Source organism: Gossypium arboreum, chromosome 8 (genome assembly GCF_025698485.1).
Source record: "Gossypium arboreum isolate Shixiya-1 chromosome 8, ASM2569848v2, whole genome shotgun sequence".
Taxonomy (NCBI): domain Eukaryota; kingdom Viridiplantae; phylum Streptophyta; class Magnoliopsida; order Malvales; family Malvaceae; genus Gossypium; species Gossypium arboreum.
In genome coordinates, this window is record NC_069077.1 from 53,714,352 (window position 1) to 53,741,281 (window position 26,930).

A 26,930-nucleotide genomic window follows, 5' to 3' on the forward strand; every position below is an offset into this window, starting at 1 on the left:
ATCCACATACCAACAGATGTCATCTGGTAGAGCTCAAGTGTCTTTTCCTTGATTCAGTATAACTAACATTGCATCCTCTTGCTCCGCTGGAGTACTTGTATATGTCATTCATGATGTTATCATGATATGCACATGTTTGTATTAAATGCCTTTATGCCTACATGATTATGCTATGAGCTTTAGGCATGTTTGTCATATATCCCTTTTTCGTCACGATTTTTGATGATCCACGTTCATTGCTTCGACTCTTGACTTTCTCTTCAGTACCCGTACCCGTTCTCAAGCTTCACGAATAATCTGTGTTTCTCAGATATCACTCTTTTGCCTCTGGTTGAGCTTTGTCCTTGCGTTGAGACTCTTGTACTTATCAAATTCTTACCTGGGTAATGCTTAACATTTCTTTTGTTTAGAGTATGTCATTCCACCATTTATCATGTAATTGAACCACATAATGAGATGTATGAAAATGGTTAGGTAGGGACAAAAGGATACCTCACATTTATTCATTTCAAATGTAGCAAACAAAGAAAGTTAACCAATGATAATAAAAGAGTGTCATAAAGAGAAAAGGGATTGCATTCAATGAATACAAATGCTCTAGATATTCAATGCATGAACTCTTCCACGTTCCTCAATCAAGAATCTTTTCGAGCATGGCTTCTTACGTAGAAGATTTCGAGCTTTCAGAAATGCTTCAATACTGTAGTCTCACTATTTGACCCACCGTTCAAAACGCCTTGTTCTTTAAGCCCGGGTTTGCTTCATTAGAATGCCCTTTCGGGTTTTCATCCTAATCTTTTGTGTTTAATCAAGACGCCCTTTTCGGGTTTTCACCTTGATCACTTTTTTTCTTTTTCTTTTTTTTAAGATGCCCTTTTCGGGTTTTCATCTTGGTTTCCTTTTTCAAGCATAATATTTCTTTACAGCATCTGAGTTCACTGGATTCAGTAACTCCTTCCCATCCATCTCGGTGAGAATCAAAGCTTCGCCCGAGAATGCCTTCTTTATGAAGTATGGTCCTTCCCAATTCGGTGCCCATTTTCCTCACGGGTCTCTTTGTATTGGGAGAATCTTTCTCAGCACGAGTTCTCTTTCGTGGAATTCTCTTGGCCGTACTTTCTTATCATGAGCTGCGATCATTCTCTTCTGGTACATCTGTCCGTGACAAATTGCCTTTAGACGTTTTTCTTCGATGAGGTTTAACTGGTTATATCAAGCTCAAACCCATTCTGCTTCCTCTAATTTCAACTCCATTAAGACTCGTAGAGAGGGGATCTCCACTTCGATAGCTAGCACAGCTTCCATTCCATAGACCAGAGAGAAAGGAGTTGCCCTCGTAGATGTCCGTATAGATGTGCGATATGCATACAAAGCAAATGGTAGCTTCTCGTGCCTGTCTTTATATGTCTCGGTCATTTTCCCAATAATCTTCTTAATATTCTTGTTGGCCGCTTCAACAGCTCCGTTCATCTTTGGGTGATAGGACGAGGAGTTATGATGCTTTATTTGGAATTGCTCACACACTTCTTTCATCATCTTGTTGTTCAAATTCAAGGCATTATCTGAAATGATTCTTTCAGGCAAACCATATCGACAAATGATTTCCCTTTTCAAAAACCTGCAAACTGCAGTTTTCGTCACATTGGCAAACGATGCGGCTTCTATCCATTTTGTGAAGTAATCAATAACTACAAAAATGAATCAGTGTCCATTACAAGCTTTTGGGGAAATTGGCCCTATAACATCCATGCCCCACATAGAAAAAGGCCACAGAGAAGTCATGACGTGAAGGGGCAATGGGGCTACATGAATTTTATCACCATAAATTTGACATTTGTGGCATTTTCGTGCGAAATTAATGCAGTCGCTTTCCATCGTTAGCCAGTAATATCCGAGTCTCATGATCTTCCTGGCCATAGTGAAACCATTGGCATGTGTCTCGCAAATTCCCTCATGGACATCCTTAAGTATTTTTTTGGCTTCAACAGCATCTACGCATCTCAAGAGCACCTGATCTTTTCCTCTTTTGTATAGGATGTCCCTATCAAGAACTAATCCCGCTACCATTCTTCTGATTGTTCTTTTGTCGTTCTCGTTTGCTTGTTCGGGATACTTTCGATTCTTGATATATTCTAAGACATCATGGAACCATGGTCGTCCATCTAGCTCGTTTTCAATGCTGAAACAATGTGCAGGGACTTCATATATGCTCATTTGAAAAGGCATTATTTTTGTTTCTCTATTTGTTTTGAACATTGAAGCCAAAGTGGCCAGGGCATCAGCCAATTGGTTTTCTTCTCGTGCGAGGTAATTAAAAGTTATTTCTTCGAATTCTTTAATCAACTCTACCACTAGACCTCTGTATTTAACCAGTTTCGAGTTTCTCACTTCTCAATCTCCACAGATTTGGTAAATCACCAAGGCTGAGTCTCCGTATACCTCTAAAGTCTTGACATTTCATTCAATAGCTGCACGAAGTCCCATGATACATGCCTCATATTCCGCTATGTTATTAGTACAGAAGAAGTTCAACCTGGCAGTGAGTGGGTAATGGTTCCCTTCTGGCGATACTAAGACTGCTCCAACCCCATGTCCCAATGCGGTCGATGCACCATCAAAGCTCATCTTCCATTACTTCTCTTTTGGTGACTCGCATTCTTTTTCTGTAATGCACATCAAGTCTTCATCTGGGAAATCAAATCTCAATGGCTCATAATCCTCCGTTGTTCGAGTTGCTAAGAAGTCAGCTATTGCACTTCCTTTTATTGACTTTTGGCTCACATAGACGATGTCATACTCTGACAGTAAATCTGCCATCGTGCCATTCTTCCTGAGAGTGCAGGTGATTCCATCATGTACTTTATTGGGTCCAACTTTGAAATTAACCATGTTGTATGATACAACATATATTGCCTAAGTCTTCGAGCTACCCAAACCAGAGCGCAACAGTATTTTTCAATAGACGAATACTTTACCTCGTATTCAGTGAACTTTTTGCTAAGGTAGTAGATCGCCTTTTCTTTCTTTCCTGACTCGTCATGCTGCCCCAGTACACAGCCCATTGAATTTTCAAACACTGTCAGATACAAAATTAATAGTCTTCCAGGAGTTGGCGGTACTAGAACTGGAGAACTAGACAAATATTGTTTTATCTTATCAAAGGCAACCTAGCATTCCTCATTCCATTCTCCCGGGTTATGTTTTCGAAGAAGCCGAAAGATTGGGTCGTATTGGATGGTAAGTTGAGCAATGAATCGGGTGATGTAGTTTAACCTCCCTAAAAATCCTCTGACTTCCTTTTGCGTGCGCAGAGGTGGTAACTCTTGAATGGCTTTTATTTTATCTGGATCAACCTCGATACCTATTTCACTGACAATGAAGCCCAGCAATTTTCCCGAGGTAGCCCCAAATGTGTATTTGGTCGGATTGAGCTTTAGCTGGAACTTTCTCAGTCTGTCGAATAATTTCTTCAGGTTCACTACATGCTCTTCTTCCCCTCGAGATTTAGCAATCATATCGTCGACGTAGACCTCTATTTCTTTATGCATCATGTCATGGAATAACGTTACTATAGCCCTCTGATATGTTGCCCCAACATTCTTTAACCCAAATGGCATCACCTTGTAGCAGAATGTTCCCCACATTGTTACGAAGGTAGTTTTCTCCATATCCTCAAGGGCCATCTTGATCTGATTATACCCCGAGAATCTGTCCATGAAAGAAAACAATGAATGTTTTGCTATGTTATCCACCAACGTATTAATGTGTGGTAAGGGAAAATTATCTTTAGGACTTGCTCGATTCAGGTCACGATAATCCATGCACATTTGTACTTTACCGTCTTTCTTTGGTACCGGGACTATGTTAGCCACCCATTCTGGATATTTAGAGGCTTGTAGGAAGCCAGCATCAAATTGCTTCTTGACTTCCTCTTTTATCTTCAACAACATCTCAGGCCTCATCTGTCTTAGCTTTTGTTGAATGGGCTTGCATTCTAGCTTTAATGGGAGCTTATGGACTGCTACATCTTCATCCAATCTTGGCATGTCCTGATATGACCATGCGAATACATCTTTGTACTCGCGGAGCAAAACAATCAAATTATGCCTGGTGCCCCCTGAAATAGAAGTCCCAATCTTCACTTCTTGCTTCCTTTCTTCAGTTCCCAGATTTATTGTTTCAATAGATTCTTGATGAGGCAAAATCTATTTATCCTCTTGTTCCACCATTCTTAGCAAGTCAGGAGACGAGACATAGTCTTCAACATTTTCTTCGGCTTCGAATTCTCCTAAACAAACAACCTTCTCAAAATCAATTTCAGGACTCGTAACGGGTTTGTTCATGCTGTTGATATCTGAGGACCTGAAAGTTGAATAGAAAAGGAAACTATAGAGGGGCATCCAAGTATTGGAACCAACAAACGAAATGTTATGGCATGGCATGAGGCAAATGTAAGGATTGGCTATGAAATGAGAAAATGATTATGAAATTAGTGATAATGTGAAAGATTATGACAAAATGCATCTTCATTGATATTCATTTGAATGATAAAGAGCGAATGCAGGCTCTTACAAAAGAATTCTATTATATCTAAGGACATAACAGAATGTTAACGTTTGAGCATTACTATGAAGACTTATAAACTACAAGAAGATCCTCGGCAGTCCAATTGTTCAACCTGAAACCCAGGGGACAAGGGCGTATCCTTGAGACGTCTTTACTTACGTTAGCTCCTTTGTTAATGACATTTATACGAACATTCTGAAGACCCCTTTCAATTAATAACAGCGTGCTTTGTATATTATCCTGTCTGGGGTATATCATTCCTGCAAATGTAAATGTTTTTGACAAAGGAGGGTACGTTATGGGCTCCCATTCTATTTCTCGGCCCAAAGTTCTGGCAATCCTTCTCTCCTGATCCTTCTTCCACTATTTTCTTCTTTGACGCATGTTCGGCTGGAACCCTAAACCATATCGGGCCTTGTGGTGCACTACTTTAAAGCCCTGACTATTCCTTGCAGATATCTCCCTAAACCTCTTCTCGCTCGAGCTCCCCTTCCTATAGTCAACTTGACCCCCACCCTGGTATTTCTCGATAGTCTTGGCAAAGGAACTCTGTTACCCTCAGCGATGAATGTGGCATTTTCAAATTCAAGGGATCGGAAGAAACATTCTACTGCGTCTTTGCTTACTTCGAGGTATGGCATATCAGCAGAGATAGATGCGACAATGTCTTCTTCTCCTTCGACAGTGACCAAACAACCATCCATGATAAATTTCACCTTTTGATGGAGGGATGATGGGGCTGCTCCGACGGAATGGATCCAGGGTCTTCCCAAAAGGCAATTATATGATGGTGTATTGTCTATGACTTGGAACTCGACATCGTATATGTAAGGACCCACTTCCAGAGGGATCTCGATTTTTGCCATGACCTCTCGTCTTGTTCCATCGAATGCCCTTACCATGGAATGGCAAGGCCTTAGGTAGGACAAATCCATCAGAATCCTGGAAAGTGTGGCCAAATGAATGACGTTGAGTGTCGATCTATTGTCGATAAGCACGTTTGGTATTATGTAACCCCTGCAGCGGGTTGTGATATGCAATGCTTTCACAGAGCCTCTACCATTGGGCGGTATTTCATCATCACTAAAAGAAATGAAATTATCCACGTTTAAATTATTCACCCACCTATCAAGCTTCTCAACGGATATATTGTCTGCCACGTAAACTTGATTCAATACCTTTAACAAGGCGTTCCGGTGGGTTTCTGAATTTAACAGTAGAGACAATACCGAGACTCGTATTGGCTGCTTGCTCAATTGTTCCACCACATTATACTCACTATGTTTGATAAACTTTAAGAATTCTCGTGCTTCTTCCTCATCCATCGGCTTTTTAGTTTTTTTTTGCTCGGACGAAATTTCGTGCTTAGTTTCAACCTCATACATTGGTGCCTTTCCTTTTTGTTTCAAATCACTATTCTTCTTTACTGGTTCGACTTCTTTCGAATAACATCTCCCACTGCGAGTGAAATGACCTACTTCTCCAACGTTTCCAGTTACAACTTTGGATTTTTCGTCTTCAGGTGTGACGATATTGACGTCGTATTTCCATGGTACTGCTTTATTATCCTTGTAGGGGAAAGGAGATGGTACTTCAATTATCATTTTTGGTTTCACCGGTTTCTTCCTTGCATCATAATAAATTACGAATGGTCGATCGGTGCTGTACAGAAAACCTGACTATTGATTGTCAGAGGCACATACTTCTCTCTCATTGGCCTCTCCTTTATTAATGATCTCAATCTCCTTATTATCTATCCGGTCTTGCAGTAACCTTTTAAATTCCTCACATGATTGAATGTCGTGCCCTACAATTCCATGAAAATCACAAAAAACCTAACATTCTTTTCTGAGATTATAGTCGGGGCGACAGAGTAATCCCTTCTTAACCAGCGCCTCCCAGATTTTCTGCAGAGGCGTCCTTATTTCTGAAACACATCCTCTAACTTTCCATTCATCTTCTTTCCCCACTGTGCTCACATTTCCTTCGGTATGGTTAGGGAATGGGTTCCCGGTTGTACCGCCAGTACCATCAAATCACAGAATACCAGCATCGATGAGTCCTTGAACTCTCCTTTTGAAGGCAAGGCAGTTTTTCGTAGAATGTCCCTGGTTCCCGGCGTGGTACACGCAACCAGCGTTTGGGTCGTACCATTTCAGGTATGGGGGGCTCAAGGGTGCCTTATAATGCGGGGATATCAATTGTTTCTCCAAGAGTTTTGGGTACAGTTCCCCATATGACACAGGAATAGGGGTAAATTGTGGTCTCTCGGAATCGGGTTTTGCTGGCCTCTTCTCGTTTTTGGGTTGACCTTGGGCGGGTATTGTATTTTGTGGGAATGTAGCGGTTGGTCTCGTGTTACTTGTAGCGTAAACGGGGTAAGAAGAATAAGGAGGCGGTGTTTGATAGTAAGGGGTTTGAGGAGGATAATAGAAATTCGAAAGTGGATAATTTTGAGGTCGGGATTGGTTTGGATACGGACTCGGGGTATAGCAGCTTCCAATCCCCACCATATGGGCTTCTGGTTCTTTCTTCTTCATGGGCGCTACCCTTCTTGAACTTTCTTGACCTTCTATTCTACCGCTCTTGACGGTATTTTCTATAAGCTCACCGGATATTACAATATCCGTAAACTCCTTTGTGGCACTTCCCACTAGTTTGTCATAAAACGGCGCATTTAAGGTGTTGATAAAGAGGACGGTTATCTCCGTTTTTGTTAGTGGGGGTTCCACTTGGGTTGAGACATCCCTCCATCTCTGCGCATACTGTCTAAAAGTTTCTGACGGCTTTTTCTCCATCATTTGTAAAGTCATCCGATCAGGCACCATATCTGATACATGCTTGTATTGCTCACAGAATGCCGACGCTAAGTCTTTCTAGGACCGGATCCTTTCCTTACTGAGCTGGTTGTACCACCGAAGAGCCGATCCTACTAGACTATCTTGAAAACAATGTACGAGTAGTTTATCTTCGTTCACGTAACCAGTCATTTTTTGGCAAAACATGACAAGATGTGCTTTTGGACATCTTGCCCCATTGTACTTTTTGAAATCAGGCATCTTGAACTTCGGAGGCAGGATTAGGTCAGGTACCAAACTGAGTTCTTTAGCACCTAGTGCAGAGAAGACTTCAGTACCTTCTATTGCCTTAAGTCTTTCCTCCAAGCTCCTATACCTCTCTTGAGCCTCGTGATCATCTATTTTCAACTTGGCTATTTTAGCCGGATCATCTAAATCTGGAACTACAGGATTGGCAGGGGTTGCTCCGGGATTTGACATAAATGTTCCTTGCCCTAGATGAGCAAATGGCATAGGTCGTTGTTCCAAGCCTGTGGATTCCTCTTGAGTGTACCCCATTTGTGTTATGTGGGCATGTGGTGGAGTGAATCCTGGGGGATAGGGTGGATCCTGGTCATGATTAATTCTTGATTGAGGTTCCATAATGTCGGGGTTCTGCATGGCTCCTTTTCCTTTGACCAAAACTGACATCATCTCTATCACTCTAGTCATTTGATCCTTCTGTTCAAGTGATTCCTCTTGAGATCTTACTATCAAATCCCTCGTTTCTTGCTGTGACTTAGCTAGTTGTTCTTGTAATTCCCTCTAGACTCTTTCCATCCTTTCGATTCTTTCATTGAACTCAGCCTCCATTGCTCTAGCTTGTCGACACATTTTATACGAATGGCGTGGTTCCAGATTTAAAGTGTTGCAACTGCAAATTATATGATTCTAACCTTAGCGAATAATTATGGGATATGTATAATGAATGAATAAATGTACAATGAATGCCAATCATGAAAGAAATGCAAGAAATTGGTGTTGATTTCAAGATAGTCCCTATTTAGGCATTTTATTAATCAAAAGAGTCTATTACAAAGCGTTTTGGTTACTTGTGTAATTGACTCCTTCATCAGAAACCCGTTTTTGGCAACCAATCTCTAATCGACATTTTCCTAACAAGATGCCTAGTCGTTTGACTTTTGTCAATTCCCATGTTAATTGAAATAATTTTACCTAATTAGGTCCTTTTGGTGAAAATCTAATGCATCTGATGAAATGTAATGCAAATGCAAGGGATGAATGCAAAAAGAAAGAGAGGCGTTGATTATGAATTCAATTCCATTAGAACAACTTTTCTAAAAAACAAAATTCTTTACATAAAACGGATTACATATGCGGCCTTGCCCTCATATTCCAAACGAAGACATCGATCTTTTTCTTCATATCCGGATGTTATGGTCAAATCTTACGAATTTTTCAAAAGATGTCTCTATTATCTTCTTTCTGCTCGATTTGGATCATGACCCGTTACTCATTTATCCCTACAATAATCATTAGCTTCTTTAAGACATGACGGCTTGAATCCTCAAGCGATGAATCAAAGTAGTGTATTTCTTCATGAACTATCAGCCTTCTCTTGTTATTTACTCGGACCATATTCAGACAACCACGTTATAATCCACTTTATCAAGAAATTTGTTTTCTTATGACAAACTGTTCTATTTAGTAATCAAATATGAATCAACACCTCCTTTCTATGATGATGTAATGCAATGCAGTCATAACAAACAAAACTCGTTAGGACAGGAGAAATAAATAACAGAGAAAGTACCTATTCGAGTGACCACTAAATTTGGGCGTGGGTCTACCTAAGGGTGAGCTCCTAGGGTTCTCTATCTGTGGTACGGTTCTAGAGAAAGGGTACCTAAACCAGCAGATTCCTTAACCCTCACCCATTATAGGCTCATATGGATCAAGTTCAGCTTAGGGGAATACATTTCCCTATGCCCATGCGGAGATGAAAACCTCACGAAGACATAAGTACGATGTATTCCGGAAGCGATCCCCTAGCCCATGCTTAGGTGAAAACCTCACGAAGGCATAGCTTCTCACTCCCACTTAAAAGGTGTGACCACAACGGTCATGCAATATGTGATGCGAGGGGACATAAAAACATAGAACTCAAAAAAAATATGAATAACATGATGAAAACCATAAAACCCACGAGATGCAATAAAAGTATCGTATGTTAAAAACCAAACTTTAAATTTTCAACAAAAAGACAGAAAATGATCAATTTTACGGCTTGACTCTCTTTGGTCCCCAGCGGAGTCCCCAAGCTGTCGAAACTATTTTTTTGAAAAAAAACAGGATATCGACTTTGGTTTGAAAACGAAATCAAAACGGGAGTCGCCACCAATCTTTATTGGGTGTGATCGGATCACCCTTGTTTTAATAAAACATTTTAGTTTAATAAAACGACATTTTGGTCTACGAAATTTGAGAAAACGGGTTCGGGAGTCGATTACGTACGAGGAAGGATTAGCACCCTCATAATGCCCAAAATTGGTACCTAATTGATTAATTAATGTCTTAATGTCGAAGTTTGAAAAGATTTCAGAGTACGATCCTTTTATTTGAAAGAAAATCAGGATTATTCGAATAAAATGTAAAGACTGACTCATTTCAAAGGAGAGAATGCAATACCCGGTAAGTTAGGGTCCAATATTTCAGACCTTCGGGACTAAGTTGGTCTTTGATTTTTAAAATTCATGTATGAAGGCTCGAGAGAAGGATATTCGGTCCTCCAGGACTCATGAAAGATTAGAACTCAGTAAGTTAGAGCTCAATCTCTCAGATCTCCCAAATACCAAAGGTTGCCTTGATTTTGGAAATCACTACCCTCAATATAACGTGATGCCACACCCAGTAAGTTAGGGCGCAACGTTCCGAATTTCAAGAATAGATTTTTATTTGAACCTCATACAATTAGATTTAAGAAGGGTACTCAATTATTTAGGTTCAACGACGAAAATTGGTACTCAGTAAGTTAGGGCACAATCCTCCCAAGGACCCCAGATATCGAATATTGCCTTTGTTTTGAAAACAATCGAGGATAAATCTTTGAATAAAATTAATTTGGGGCGGTTGAAACTCAACACAAAAAATGATGACATGCAATATGAAAATAGTAGTATAATAGTAAACTGACGGTGTATATATTAATACCTAGAATATAGTAAATATAAGGAAAATCAACAATAATCATAACAATAGTAATAAATATAATAACATAACAAACATAGCGATAAAGATATTAACGATACGAAAATGCATAATAGAAGTGAAAATAATATGTCGAATGATGATGTATATATATAGTGATGATAGTAAAGTTAAAATAACAATGCTAAATTAGTGAAAGTGAAAATAATAAATAATAATAATTTAGTATAAAATTATTCGATGAAAAAAAACTATGGTATATAAAAATAATATAGTAGGTCTATTAATAATTATAAAAACTTTAGCGAAAAATATATATATAAAATTTCCGGGTAATTTGAAAGCATTTAAAGAAAACAAAAAGGACTTGATTGAACGTAGGCACACAGGATGTGGACTAATCGCGAAAATTTCCCATTTAAAAGAAATGTGCACATTTCCATCCCTTGAATGCACAGTCGGGTTTTCCCGTTCCCAGTGCTCTACTTTTGAGGGAAAAAAACAAATGAAGCCTACTTTTTGTTTTTTATTTTAAAACATTGAACACCCTTTTTTTGAAAACTAAAAAAAAAAAACATTTACCCATCATCTCTCTTATTTTCCTTAAAGAAAAACAAAGAGAAAGCTCTCAAATTTTCTCTTAGGCCTACGCCACCCTTATTGGAGGTCCAGCGAGCCGAGGTCGCAAGTTCGTCGGTAAGTCCCCTCTCTCCCTCTCTTGTTTTTTTTTAAAAAAAAAACATTTTTTAAAAAAATTTGAAATGGAAACAGAACAAACGAAATCCAAATCAAGAGAAAATTCCAAAAAAAATGAAAAATCACCTTTCAAAACTTAGTTCCGATTCTTGATTTACTCTTCCACTTTGTATTATCTCCGAAGAAAAAATATATATCCCCCCAAAATACAACCGATTCTTCCCTTTGAAATCTCCAAAAAATTCCCCCTGTATTACATTCAGATCTAGCCTTTATAGCCATTTCAATACAACATATTTTTAAATTTCTTGCCATTGCTTCCTATCGTCTACCACTGTCTTAGTGTTTGCTTTCTTTTTTGTCTTATTCTGCAGGTGATGGAAATCAACAGGTGGGTGCACATGGAGGAGTTAGTGGGAGTGTCAGACGCGTGGGGCATGGTGGCCAAGGCTGAGGGGCATGGTGGCCGACATGGTGGCATGGAGAGCTGGGGTGCCAGGGGATTGCTGTTGAAAAACCTTAAGCAAGTGGGCTGTTATTTGGGCTAGGGTTTGATGTAAATTGGGTTGTTTAATATTGTAAATGGGCTAATTATTTTGGACTCTTTTTTATTGTTTTGGGTTTTGTTATTTTTTATTTGTCTGGGCCCGGGCAATATTGGGCCTGTACAGTAATTAAACGTTATTAAATTGAAATGTATGTGCATTATATATATATGCTAAATTAAGTTGTAAAATAATATAAATGTAAAGTTGAAGCATGTAAAATATGAACTGAATTTGAGGCTAAGTGTGCGATAAATGAAATAGCTACGGCTATTAAAATGGCACTGAGTGTGCAAGATTATAACAGCATTGGCTGAGTAAATGGCATTATGTGTGCGATACCGATATGAGTTCAGTTTAATCTAATGGCACTAAGTGTGCGATATAATTATAGCTTTGGCTAATAAATTGGCAGTAAGTGTGCGAGTTCGTTGAATGTTCATTGACGATGAATTGGTGCTTCGAGCATTAAAGTGATAAAGGTGATAGGTAAAAACGTAATGGTACAGGTATGTATAGAATCTATGTGATTGATGATGTTAAATATGTAGTAGATGAAAAATTATGCAATGAAAGCCAGTATGATTATGATTACTAAATATATGATCTATGTGAAAACGAGATGTGGATACTAGTAAGTTATCTTTGATAAAATGAATTATATGAGAAAGGTAGAATTGTAAATGTGATTTGCAATATATGATACAGGTACATGGGATGTATATATGAAATTCTGATATGAAATGTGAGCATGATTCAAATGATGATATGTGAAATATATGAAACGGAACGATATATTATAAATATACTTGTTATATAAAATTGTGGTCCTACGTTTTGGACACGAGAATTATGAAAAAAATGGAATATGGTTACTCGGGTTTTGAAATGCATAAAAAGGAATTTATATATTTTTATGCATGAAATGAAATAAATGACTATGTTTTGGTTGGTTATGTAACGAAATTACTTAATGTGGCGATGTTGGATTATATAGAAGAGTGATTGAATATGTGTATAAAGTTAACTAAATTTTGACTTAATCAAGTTCAACTATATGCATGATTTTGTGAAGATTTAATTTCTTATGACTTACTAAGCTCTCGTACTCTGTGTATTTTTCCCTTGTTTATAGAGTTTCAAAGACTTGCTCGGGTTGGAAGTCACAAGAGATCTCATCACACTATCCGGTTATCATTTAAGTAAATAAAAGCTTTGATTTTGTAGTTAAGTGGCATGTACAGGCTAGAGTTATGTCAATATGAATGTAATGTATATATAGCAATGTGATATGGTTTGGTTTTGGTTGTGATTGCATTTATGTTTTTGATATGATTTGGATGATTTGGTATGTGTACTAAGCATAGTTTTGGTTCTTGTAGGTTTGACCCAATTGGGGTGGCAAATTGGCTATTCAAATGGCCTATTTTTGTCCACACAGGTAGAGACATGGGAGTGTGTCTCAGTCGTGTGCGACAAACGGCCATATTACACGATTGTGTGTCCCCTGGGGTACCCTACCAATTAAAGTCAGTATACCCTCCAGTTTTGGCACGGCCAAGCACACGGCCTGTTCACACGGGCGTGTGACCTGTAAACCTTGGAAAAATGTTCAGCTTTTGAAAAAATTTTATCGGTTTAGTCCCGACCCCTTTCTAATACGTGTTTAAGGTCTCAATGACCTATACGTGGGACTCCATATTGATGTTTGATCTATGATGTTTCGATGTTTACGAAATGATTGTAAATGTTCAATATTGTCTGGTAACGCCTCATAATCCGATTTCGACAATGGATACGGGTTAGGGGTGTTACATTTAGTTGTATCAGAGCTATGGTTTAGTCAGTTCTAGGACTACCATAGTGTATGTGAGTCTAGCTGTACATGCCATAGTTAACCTGCGATAGTGTGACATCTCCCTGCTCTAACGAAATTGTTTTGTAAGATAGAGATGACCTCCAACTGAGCTATTTACAGTAATGCTAAAGAAATGATATTAAGATGATTGAGATGTGCTTATGATGTGTCAAAATTGGAAAGGTATGAATAGAAGTTCATGATATGTAGGTGCTAATGTAAGAAATGTGATAATCATGAGTTGAGGACTATGGAAAAGAGGAATGAAATGAAAAATAATATAGTGAAAAGTCCATCCATGTTTGACTCACGTTCATATGATGCTATGTGCCCAACATATTTGATTTCGTGAATATGACAAGAAAATTTACATCATAGACGGAATGTGTACGTATGTATACTTATTGAATGATGTCTAATCAGTATGTTCATATGGTTGACTCTTATGTTTAAATTGCTAAATTGAAAATATCATAATGTTATGTTTTATGGCTTTGTTATGGAATCATAAATATCATGATAGAATGAAAATTAAATTGAAAGATCAAATTGAGTGAAACGCAGGAAATGGGTACGATCATTCGATGATGAATTGATAGATAAGACCATGGTTGGACCATGGCAGTACATGTGAGATCCTATGTAAGACCATGTCTCGGACATGGCTTGGCATCAAGATGAGATCTCGTATAAGACCATGTCTGGGACATGGCATCGGCGTTGATATGTGTGCTAGTGTAAGACCATGTCTGGGACATGGCATCGGCCTCGACGTGTGAGCCAGTGTAAGACCATGTCTGGGACATGGCATCGGCATCGATATGTGATTTTGTATAAGACCATGTCTAGGACATGGCATCATTATGAGACATCGTGTAAGACCATAGCTAGGCTATTGGCATCGATATGTGATCCCATGTAAGTCCATATCTGGGATATGGTTTAGCATCTTATTATGTGTATGAGACTTTGTGTAAGACCATAGTTGAACTATGGCATCAAGTAAACGACGTACTCAGACCCGCAAGACGCTCTTTAATTTGACAAATGTTGGTAAATAAAATTGAAGTTAAATGTTGAAATTTAATTAGATATTGATATTGGGCTCGAGTAAGTAAACTTTATTGTTTGAAATTGTGGATGACAAAAACATTTGTTAAATAAGTCAGTATGTTAAATTGCTTGGAGTGAACTATGTGATTGTAATGATATTATACTGACGATGAATATTGAGTCATATCTATGTATTTATGAGAGTCAAGTTAGAGGCTTTACAACTCCCCCTTACCCGTGTTGCTTTTGTGACGAAATTTACGAAAATTTTGTTGAATAAGTTCACAAGTATGAGACTAAAGAGTTCAATGGTGAGATAATTAGTAATGCAAACAGAGTAGAGTACAGGGTAACAAATGAACTCAGTTTTAGAAGAAATATCATATTGTTTTAAAGATTATACAGATTATGTAATTTCATGGTTAAAGAAGAAAATTAGTCTCAGCTATTTGACTCAAACGGGCATGAAGTCTAATGATATGGTTGCTGAAATTCTTTCTGAAATGGTTTTCGTTAGTAAGTGGTATAATACAGAGTTCATGATAACGGAATTAGTCAAAGAATGATTATCGAGTTGTAAAGATGCATGTGTGTAATAGTTTTAGTTGAATAAATTATGAAGATCACTTTTGAGTATTCTATATATATATATATATATATTCATTCATCCTCTAGGGCTCATGTGAATGTCCGTTTTCTAAAGAAAATATCATTGTATGAGTATACGGGCTGAATTTGTATGTTAGCTGAAAGCATTATGAGTCTGTTTGAATTATAATCGACATTTTCTTATTTCTCTGAGACTCCATTCTGTTATGTTGGGGTAAAGCTGAGGGTAAAAAAAATTATGTGAGGTTATTCTTCTGTCTCTTTTGGATGTTGATATGACTTACGTGTATATATAGAAAACATGATATCCCTGTTACAATGGAATTCCAGAGCGTGTAAATAGCGGTTTCCTTCTGGTTTTCTCTGGGAAATCACCATGATCTTTATAATTATTTCCATATGAGTAATATTCTTGGATTTTTGTTATGACATCGTATTTGGGTTTTCTTATCTTCTTTATTGTGTGGATTATTTGACAGGATTCATCTTTAAAGTGTATTCTTTGATCTGTGGTGAATATGTTTATAATGATATTATTTTTAGATTCGATAATAAGAATGTGGATTTGGTAACTGAATTTCTCTGATTCTGTTGTAAGGAATAGTCACTGGTGAAGGTATATATATTAAAAGCTCAAGCTTGAATTGCATAGTGGTTTTCTTTTCTCGGATGAGTATGACTAAGGTCAGTAAGTTAATCGAAATATCTTTGTTTTTCTGAGCTATTATGTTGCAAGATCTTTGCTTTGCATGTTAAGAGAAATTTGAAAGATTGTGTGTTTGAATTGCTTTATCGGCATGAAGAGAAGGGTAATTTGATAAGTAATTATCCAACAGTTGAGATCAACACAGTTGTTTTATCAGAGTGAACTGGTCAAATGAAGTATGAATTGAGTTACGTGTATTTAAAGTATCCTCAAGTATGGTAATGAATTTTGTGCATTCACGAGTATGTAGACGGATAGTCTGGATGAAAAGAATTATATTCTAAAAAGTATGATTCAGAGATATGCTTATTGGACTGTTATAATTGAGTGATGTTATTACAAGTCAAGCTGTTCTAATTGATAAAGTTATCACATGTGAGAAAGCTAGAATAGTCTATGGCATGTTAGCAAGTTTGAAAATGATTGAGAGTATTACTAACCGAAACTTTAGTTCTTAGTTTAGTTTGAATTGAGTAAAGAATTTATGAATTTCAGTGATGTACCATTGAACAGATTGGAATAAGCTTTAATACGAGAATGTAAAGAAATAGTTTGTACTTTCAGACGGCTAAAGTCACAATAAAAGAGAACTGTTTGATTATCGATTTAAAGACAGTCACTTTTATGTCTGTAGTGTGAATTTGATGATATCATGTGTTCGACAGAAAATGTCATATGCTTCCTGAATCCTAATAGGTTAAAGTATCTAATGTTACCAACAAAGATTTGAAATTAAGACAGTGTCAATGACTTGAGATATAGAAAGATTCCAAGTGGTTATTAATTAATCTCTAAGAGAGCAGATATAGTTACAGATGTGGAATGGAAAGATCTTTACTTATTTTATGCGAGTGGTTACTCGAGTCATCTTACTTGATGATGATTTGATGTTAGCTACATAAAAACAAAAAAAAAGCCAATTGATGTTTTCTTTGCTAGTTTGAAAAGCTCAGAAAGGTGTTAGTGAATTGCAAGCTAAACAGGTACAGTGTGAACCGACTTTCAATTCTAAATTTCAGAAGTTTTTGTATGAGGCTCAGTAGTAGCTTATCTGTTATCCGAGAGTAATAAAATGTACAATTATATGAAGTAAATGTTCTGGTGTATGGATATGAAACCCGATATTTTTTATTTTGGGTTCAGATGTTGATTTGTCAATAGATTAAATCCGAAGATCAAGTGTATTCAGGTCTAATACAGTCAATGATGGTACGGGTGTGATAAAGAGATACAGTCATTATAGACTTCATATTGAGGTTGTTATTACCACTATAAAGGAGATGTTATTCATATTATGGTTAACTGTTTGACCAAAAATCCACATGATTGTTTCAGTATATACAGAGTTCCTATTTGACAGATCAACTGAGCTATACGTTCTGAGTGAGTAATTCAAAATTTTGACAAGATGCTCTAGCAGTGTGTGTTAAAGTTCTAAGGATTTGGGAAAAAGATATGCGAGGCTGAAATCAATTTGTGACACTGAGAAATTAGCGAAAGTGATTCAATATTTGGAAGCAACTTCTTCTGGTAAGATTTTCGAGGATGAAAATCCTTAAAAGGGGGAGAGTTGTCACAGCCCATTTTTGTGGTTAATCGAAACAGTGGTTTCAGGACCATAATTCGAAGTTAAAATATTTATTTTATTATTTTAATAAAGTCTACGGCATGATATTAGATATGTGTGAAAGTTTTGTAAAGAAATTTTATCGTTTGAGTGGTTAATTCGATAAAAAGGGCCTAACCGCGTAAAAAGAAAAAGTTGATAGTTAAATGTGAGAATGTTTAATTGAATTTGTCTTCATAATATGATGCATTTATAATGTAATAATACCATTATAAGGGTTAGTGGAATTCATGGCTTGGCAAATTGGTAAATAGAATAAGTTTTAAAGGTTGGTTAGGTAAACTGAATAATAATAGATTAAATAAATAAAACAGATACAAAAGTATGGCCATATTGCTTCATTATTGCCGAATATACAAAGAAAGAATAGGAGAAAAGAGTTTTAAGGGTTCGGCATATTTCGGGCTTGATTTAGGTAAGTTTTAAGCTCGATTTTCGATAATTTTTACGTTTTTGAGATCGTTGCTTCGTGTTTTACAAAACCCATGCTTAAATTTTAGAATTTGATGATAATTTCATGAGATGCCATTGTTGATTTTGTGAGCTTTGTGATGATAAATAGTGAAATATGAAAGCTTGATGATAGATAAATATATTTTGTATTCGGATTTTTGATGAATTTGAATATTTTGGGCTAATTTGTGAAAATGAGAAATTGAGGGACGAAAATGTGAAATAAATTGTATATATGAGCTTATAAGGACTAGGGGAAAATTCGGCCAAGCATGAGTGTGGTCAAATTTTGAATATTTTGTGTTTTGTGAAATAGAGACTAAATTGTGAAAAATGTGAAATGCCAGGGGCAAAAGTGTAATTACTCCATTCATGTGTTTTTAGATGAATTTGATTGAGTATATGATTATAGAAGTTGAATTTTCATTGAATTAGATCAAGAAATGAGAAAATCGCATTTGGATCGGGGAAAGTCGAAAATTATTAAATAGTCGTTCCGGTCCGTTCGTATCCGTATGAGGTAAGTTAATAAGTAATTAAATGTTATTAAATTGAAATGTATGTGCATTATATATATATGCTGAATTAAGTTGTAAAATAATATAAATGTAAAGTTGAAGCATGTAAAATATGGACTGAATTTGAGGCTAAGTGTGCGATAAATGAAATAGCTACGACTATTAAAATGGCACTGAGTGTGCGAGATTATAACAGCATTGGCTGAGTAAATGGCACTATGTGTGCGATACCGATATGAGTTCGGTTTAATGTAATGGCACTAAGTTGCAATATACTTATAGCTTCAGGTAATAAATTGGCACTAAGTGTGCGAGTTCGTTGAATGTTCATTGATGATCGAATGAATTGGTGCTTCGAGCATTAAAGTATAAATGTGATAGGTAAGAACATAAAGGTACAGGTATGTATAGAATCTATGTGATTGATGATGTTAAATATGTAATAGATGAAAAATTATGCAATGAAAGCGAGTATGATTATGATTAGTAAATATATGATCTATGTGAAAACGAGATGTGGATACTAGTAAGTTATCTATGATCAAATGAATTATATGAGAAAGGTAGAATTGTAAATGTGATTTGCCATATATGATTCACGTACATGGGATGTATATATGAAATTTTGATATGAAATGTGAGCATAATTCAAATGATGATATGTGAAATATATGAAAAGGAATGATGTATTATAAATATGCTTGTTATATAAAATTGTGGTCCTACATTTTGGACACGAGAATTATGAAAAAAATGGAATATGGTTATTCGAGTTTTGAAATGCATAAAAAGGAATTTATATATTTTTATGCATGAAATGAAATAAATGACTATGTTTTTGTTGGTTATGTAACAAAATTACTTAATGTGACGATGTTGGATTATATAGAAAAATGATTGAATATGTGTATGAAGTTAACAAAATTTTAACTTAATCAAGTTGAACTATATGCATGATTTTGTGAATATTTAACTGCTTATGACTTACTAAGCTCTTGAAGCTTACCCTGTGTGTTTTTCCTTTATTTATAGAGTTTCAGAGACTTGCTCGGGTTGGAAGTCGTAGGAGATCTCATCACACTATCCGGTTATCGTTTCGATAAATAAAAGCTTTGAGTTACGAATTAAAGTCAGTATAGCCTCCAGTTTTGGCACTGCCAAGCACACGGCCTGTTCACACGGGCGTGTGACCTGTAAACCTTGGAAAAATGTGAAGCTTTCGAAAAAAATTTATATGTGTTCAGTTTAGTCCCGACCCTTTCTAATACATGTTTAAGGTCTCAATAACCTATACGTGGGACTCTATTTTGATGTTTGATCTATGATGTTTCGATGTTTACGAAATGATTGTGAATGTTCAGTATTGTCTGGTAATGCCTCATAATCTGATTCCGGCGACGGATACGGGTTAGGGGTGTTACAATGTTAAGAGGCGGGAGTTCCTTAATCTCACTTAGGAAGATAGTTCAATGGCCGAGTATGAGGCCGAGTTCCTAAGATTGAGCCGCTGTAAGCGAGGCATAGTGGCGACCAAGCATGAGCGCTGTGTCCGATTTGAGGATGGTCTCATGGATAGTTTGGGAGTCCTGATAGCTCCGCAGGGGGAGCGAGACTTCTCTGCCGTAGTGGAGAAGGCAAAGATCGTCGAAGAGGTAAAGTGCACTGAGCGTCAAAATCGAGACAGAGGAAAGAGTAAGAGGGATTTGGAGCCTTCGAGTTCTGGGATGAGGCATACGAAAAAAGCCAGGTCTGATGGGCCAGTAAAAGTTGGGCCTCTTGTTGCACCTACTGCGGTGGCGCTTTGCGGGCACTGTGGTAGATGCCATCCGGGTGAGTGTTGGAGAACTATTAGGGCATGTATGAGATGTGGGTCGACTGAGCATCATGTTAGAGACTGCCCATTGAGAACTGGTCAGATCCAAGCTCCGGTTACTGATACTGCATATCCACCGAGGGTAGTTCAGCAGCCACCTAAGGGCCGAGGTCAGGTCAGGGGTGGTAACGACATGGGCTGAGGGCAGAAAGCACCGAGCAGAGGTGCGGGACCGACTAAGGTGAGGCAGCCTGCTTTGGTCTATCCTGCTCTTCGTCATGAGGACAGAGATACTCCAGACGTCATCACGGGTATGTTTTTAATATTTGATGTACCTTACCTTGCATTGATAGGCATAAGCTCTACCCACTCATATGTAGCTAGTACTGTGTCTAAAACTTTGGGGATTCCAGTTGAGAGTACTGATAGTGAGGTAACGGTGTTAAGTCCTTTGGGGCAATCCGTCTGGGTTAGTAGATTGTATAGAGATGTTCCGCTAAAGGTCCAAGGGACAGTATTTCTGGGTGATCTAATGGAGCTTTCGTTTGGGGAGTTCAATCTGATTCTAGGGATGGACTGGCTAGTTAAACACCGCGTGAGTCTAGATTGTGCGACGAAAAGGGTTGTCTTGAGGGCTGAGGAGGACAACGAGATAGTTGTGATTAGTGAACTACGAGATTATTTGACCAATGTGATTTCTGCACTGGTAGCAAAAAAGTTAGTGAGGAAAGGATGTGAGGAATTCTTGGCCTACATCAGTGTTTCTGAATCTGAGGACCCTTCGGTTAAGGACATTAGAACCGTGAAGGACTTTCCAGATGTTTTTCCTGTGGAACTACTAGGGTTGCCTCCAAGCCGAGAGGTAGAGTTTGGGATTGATTTGAATCCTAATACAGCTCCGATGTCTATCGCCCCCTACCAAAGGAGCTTACAAAGCTTAAGGCTTAGATTCGGGAACTGTTAGATCGTGGGTTCATTCATCCCAATGTGTCTCCCTGGGGGGCACCTGTTCTATTTGTAAAGAAGAAAGATGGGACAATGAGGATGTGCATCGATTATCGAGAGTTGAACAAGCTAACGATAAAGAATAAATACCCACTTTCGAGAATAGACGAATTATTTGACCAATTCAGAGGGGCTTCTGTGTTTTCTAAGATCGATCTACGATTGGGATATCATCAGTTCAAAGTAAGAGGTTGACGTGCATAAGATGACATTTAGGACTCGATATGGACATTACGAGTTACTAGTTATGCCATTTGGTTTGACTAATGCACCAGTGACATTTATGGACTTGACGAACTGTGTGTTTCAGCCTTATCTAGACCAATTTGTGGTGATATTTATCGACGACATTTTGGTGTATTCTAAGACAGAGGATGAGCACAATGAACATCTCAAAGCGGTTCTACAGACTCTTCGTGAGGAATAGTTATTTGCGAAGTTCAGTAAGTGTGAGTTCTGGCTCCTAGAAGTGACTTTTTAGGACATGTGGTGTCTGCTGAGGGGATTTGTGTTGACCCTCATAAGATTGAGGCTGTATTGGATTGGAAACAGCCAAAGAATGTGTTTGAAGTTCGTAGCTTTCTAGGACTGGCAGGATATTACCGATGTTTCATAAAAGGGTTCTCTTTAATCATGGCTCCGATGACTAAGCTGCTGCGTAAGGGAGTTCCTTTCGTTTGGATTGATGCACAGCAGGAGAGTTTTGATAAGCTTAAGATTGTTTTGAATCAAGCTCCTGTTCTAATACAGCCTGAGCCTGGTAAATACTTTGTGGTTTATAGTGATGAGTCGCATGAGGGTTTGGGTTGTGTTCTAATGCAAGACGGGAAGGTAGTTTCTTATGCATCTCGACAACTTAAGACTCATGAGGTAAATTATTCAACACACGATTTGGAGTTGGCAGCAGTAGTCTTCGCTCTGAAAATTTGGAGGCACTATCTATATGGTGAGAAGTGTACTATCTATACTGATCACAAGAGCCTCAAATATTTCCTCACCTAGAAGGAGTTGAATCTTAGGCAGTGTAGATGGGTTGAGCTGTTTAAGGATTATGACTACACCATCGATGATCATCCTGGTAAGGCCAATGTAATGGTCGTAGAGCCGTAGAGCCATAACTGATCTAAGAGCAATGTTCGCTCAACTTAGATGAGAGTCTGCCAGCTGAACTTCAAGTGAAACCAACATGGAATGATCAGATCAGAGATAAACAGCTTGGGGATAAGTCTCTTAAGTTGCGTTTCTGTCAGGTTGAAAGTGGTGTTACTATGGATTTTGGGATTAGTAAGGATGGGGTATTGTGTTTTCACAGTCGGATTTGTGTACCAAATGATGAGGACTTAAGATAGTCGATCCAGAGGGAAGCGCATAGTAGCCCTTATGATATGCATCCCAGCGGAAATAAAATGTATTAAGATCTACAAGAGTTATACTGGTGGCCAAGGTTGAAGCGAGAGGTTACCGTCTTTGTGGCTTGTTGTTTGACTTGTCAGCAAGTTAAGGTTGAACATCAGTTATCGTCAGGTTTGCTACTGTCTGTTAAGATGCCGACATGTAAATGGGAGCAAGTAACGATGGACTTCGTTAGTAGGTTGCCTTTAACACCCACTAAGAAGGATTCTGTTTGGGTCATCGTGGATCGATTGACCAAGTCCATACACTTCATCTCGATTAGGACAGACATTTCTCCGCAAAAATTGGCCAAGCTCTATATTTCTGAAATAGTGAGGTTGCATGAGTACCTGTCTCGATCATCTCTGATAGGGATCCTTGTTTCACGTCTCGATTCTAGAAGAAACTGCATGAAGCTCTAGTTCAAGATTAGACTTCAATACTGCTTTCCATCCTCAGACAGATGGTCAATCGGAGAAAGCGATTCAAGTACTGGAAGACATGTTGAGGAGCTGTGTGATTGACTTTCGAGGCAATTGGGAGGAGTACTTTCCATTAGTAGAGTTCACTTACAATAACAGCTACCAGTCTAGTATACAGATGGCACCTTACGAGGCACTGTATGGTCATAAGGGTCGCACTCCTTAATGCTAGTCTGATGGATAGGAAGAGTGTTGGGGAGAAGGAGGCCCTGTGTTCGAGTATTGATGTGGGTATTATTTTTACTCATATATTCGACTAAAGTTTATGTTGTACTGGAAATTTGAATAGTTGGTTGTTAAGGGAGAGGTAGTGGAGTGGTTTATGGGAATAGAAAGTTATCAAATATAATTTCTTTTTTATTTTATTTTACTTTATTTTTTTCACAAAAAAACTCTCCCCTTCTTGGACGTTTTTTTGCTTCTTGATCCTCTATACATTTTCTTTTGTCTTCTTTTCCTCCTTGTTATTCCCAATTCACCTCCATTCACGCAATTTTCAACATTTATGTTCAGTAAGATTCGTTTTATTTACATATTTACGCTTTTGTTCTAAGTTTTGACATAGGATTATTTTTGTTGAGAATCTCGTTAGGAGAAGAATAGTTCTGACTTCGATTTCCTACAGTGACATAAGGGTTTAGGGTTCTTATTTGTTAGTGGTAAGTTCCAAGTTTGTATAAAGTTGTTTAAGTTTTTGTTTCGGTTAAGTCCTATTATATTTGGGTATTATTGTTCTGATTGTGAAGTTTAAATGGACGATTATAGGTTATTCTGGTCTCGGAAGTGTTTCGGCATCAAATACATGTCAGGTGTGTACCCAAAAACACAGAAAATAAGAATCGATGAAAGCTGAAAAATGATTCTGTCGATGCCACACGAGTGTGTAGTCGCCCGTGTGGTAGGCCGTGTGATGGAACACGGGCGTGGTTGACAAACCAGGCCGTGCGCGCGTGATACGGTCGTGTGATGGCCGGAGAGGCCATTTGCAAAACACGGGCTCAATCAATTGGGTCATGTTTGCCACTAGGGTGTGTGGGCCCAGACAGACGTGTGGAATTTTGGGCCAGGGGGTGTGATCTACACGACCAAGGCCAACTTGGGCTATGTGGGCCACACAGGCGTGTGAGCCCATTTTGCTGAAATAATCTGTTAGGTTGCACGGGTCACCCAAGTCGACTGTGACCTACTATAGGGTCGGTAAGCATTACTTAGACCCCTGATTCTTTGATCTGATTATGTGATGGGTGTATTAGGCATGTTACTCTTAGCATGTATATCTGACCGATTGTATGATCTGTTAAATTGCATTGTAGCATGCCATATTTGTATGATGCATTGCATCGAGGTGGCTTTGGTGTTATGATAGAGGAAGTATTCTGAAAAGCTCTTAAGCCTTTTATCTGGTAGCTGAGCTACAATTATCTGATTATGTGTCGTATTTCGGTACAGCACGGTGTGTTAGGATGAGTGGGTCAATTTTATCCCCACATAGTGTGTTGGGTTGGACGGAGTTGGTGTGTAGGGCTGGTGGGCATGAGTTTGTTATTCTATTCTGATATGCCTGTTATATCTGAGACATGCTAGAGCCCAGTTCGTATCTGATTCTGTATCTGAGTGGACTAAGGTCCTCATCGATTCTGTAAAGGGCTCAGGCTCGAATTATCTGTTGTTTGGATATATGACTGAATTTTGCTTCTGTGTATATTTTCTGTAGGGATTACACACTGAGTTTGTGAAAACTCACCCTTTTCTGTTTAAACTATGTAGATAATCCCTAGACTTAAGGGATCGATACAGCGGAGGGCTCAACAGTGACCACCACTACCAAACTGCTTATTTACAGTTTTTTGGCGGTTTCATCGCTTATTTTTTGTTGGTATTTTATGTATGATAGACTTGGGACTGTTTGGTTTTAATTTGGGACTTTGAACTTTTGATTAAGGATTTATAAACTACAACGCAAAAAAGTATGGTTTTCCTAAAATAAAGTAAGATTTTCGTAAATGAAATAGTTTTTCAAAAATTATTTGGGTTTCAAAAGCTTCCACGTAAAAAAAATGTTTTAAGTCAAATCAAACTAGAACATGGTTTCCCGAACTAAGTAAAAGTTAATAATTTGAAATTATTTGAAGTCAATGTGTTTTCAAAAACACTCTCATGTGACATCGCCAGATTCGGCCATAACTTCCAGGTCGGGTTTGGGGTGTTACATTTTATGCTCCGTTCTCGTATCAGATGTTTCATTGGTTACCGATAATGTTCTAGTTGTCCCATTGGTACAGTACTTGTTTACACAAGGCCGTTACTAAATGTGGAAAGAGCAATTTGACCTTATTTTTCTTGACAAAATAACATGCTCTGGTAGATCCATGTTCCAACAGAGATTTTTTCTTTTCGCAATATGGCATACAACATCATAGCTTGAAAGGTATTTATATTATACATATCTAAGGTTGGGTTAACTCGAGTACTAATAAACTATAGCCACATTTTATCCCTCGGAATTAACTATTCTTACGAAAAGAAGGTCGAGATATTCATTCTGAGATGTAGTTTCCACTCATCTCGTGCATTCGTTAGGAGATTTGTTATGTCTATATTTTATCTCAAAAAATACATTAGATACATTTGTTCCTCAAAATCATAGAGATATATAAGAGTGGAATAATACTTTGATATTCCCAAAGGTGATATCAAAACTTCTTTTCCCTGAACAATTACCCAACGTCATGGCATGTCCCATTCTTGATTTGTCTTGGCTTCCTTCAGAACAGCATAAAATTTTCGAACAACTGGGATACATTTTGGTTCCTTGGGACTCGTACAGACCTTTTCCCAACCATGTGATTCAATGCTCGTTAAAGATGTTAAGGGCTTGAAACCTTTCTCTTGAAGAGGAACTTTTCGTCGAATCTCTCTCAAGTTCTTTTTCATCTCCCTTTCTCAAAGATCTTCAAAATTATCAACTATTGATTCTGTATTGGATAGGTTGCTGGTCATCTTTGTAAGACAATGGGAAAGGTACTAAGCAAAGGAAATCTTGAAATCTCGAGGAAAAAAGGGTAGCAATGTTGGTTTGGCTTATTGTGACAGCTTGGAGAATTTAGCTACTGGTAAGTGCAAACTTGGTGAATATCTCTAAAGATTGTGTCGAACCAAGAACGAAAAGTTGGCAAAAATGGCCTACTTATCACACCATAAAGGGGGCATGGTGTGACATAACTCTATTTTATCCTCTATTTTTGCTTAATTCAAGGGTGTGTCGTGCCATAGGTAAGGCATGGTGTGACACAACAAATAAATTCTGCATTTGTAGGCTCGAAGGGATTGTTTCACACCATAGATAAGGCATGTGACGACATGGGTTTGATTTGGCTTCTCCGAAACTTGTAACAGGACCTCGGTTGTCGGTGTATGCACCCTACTAACATCTAGCTCCTCTGTTGTTTTACGAAACTTGTTTCCTTCAAATTCTAACATCAAATAACAAGTTTAGTTCCTAAACATGACAAATCAAAAGCAAATTACTATACAATATTTACAAATTAATTAAAATCGATAGATTAAAATTTATTTCGCACTACCAAACTTGTCCAACAATT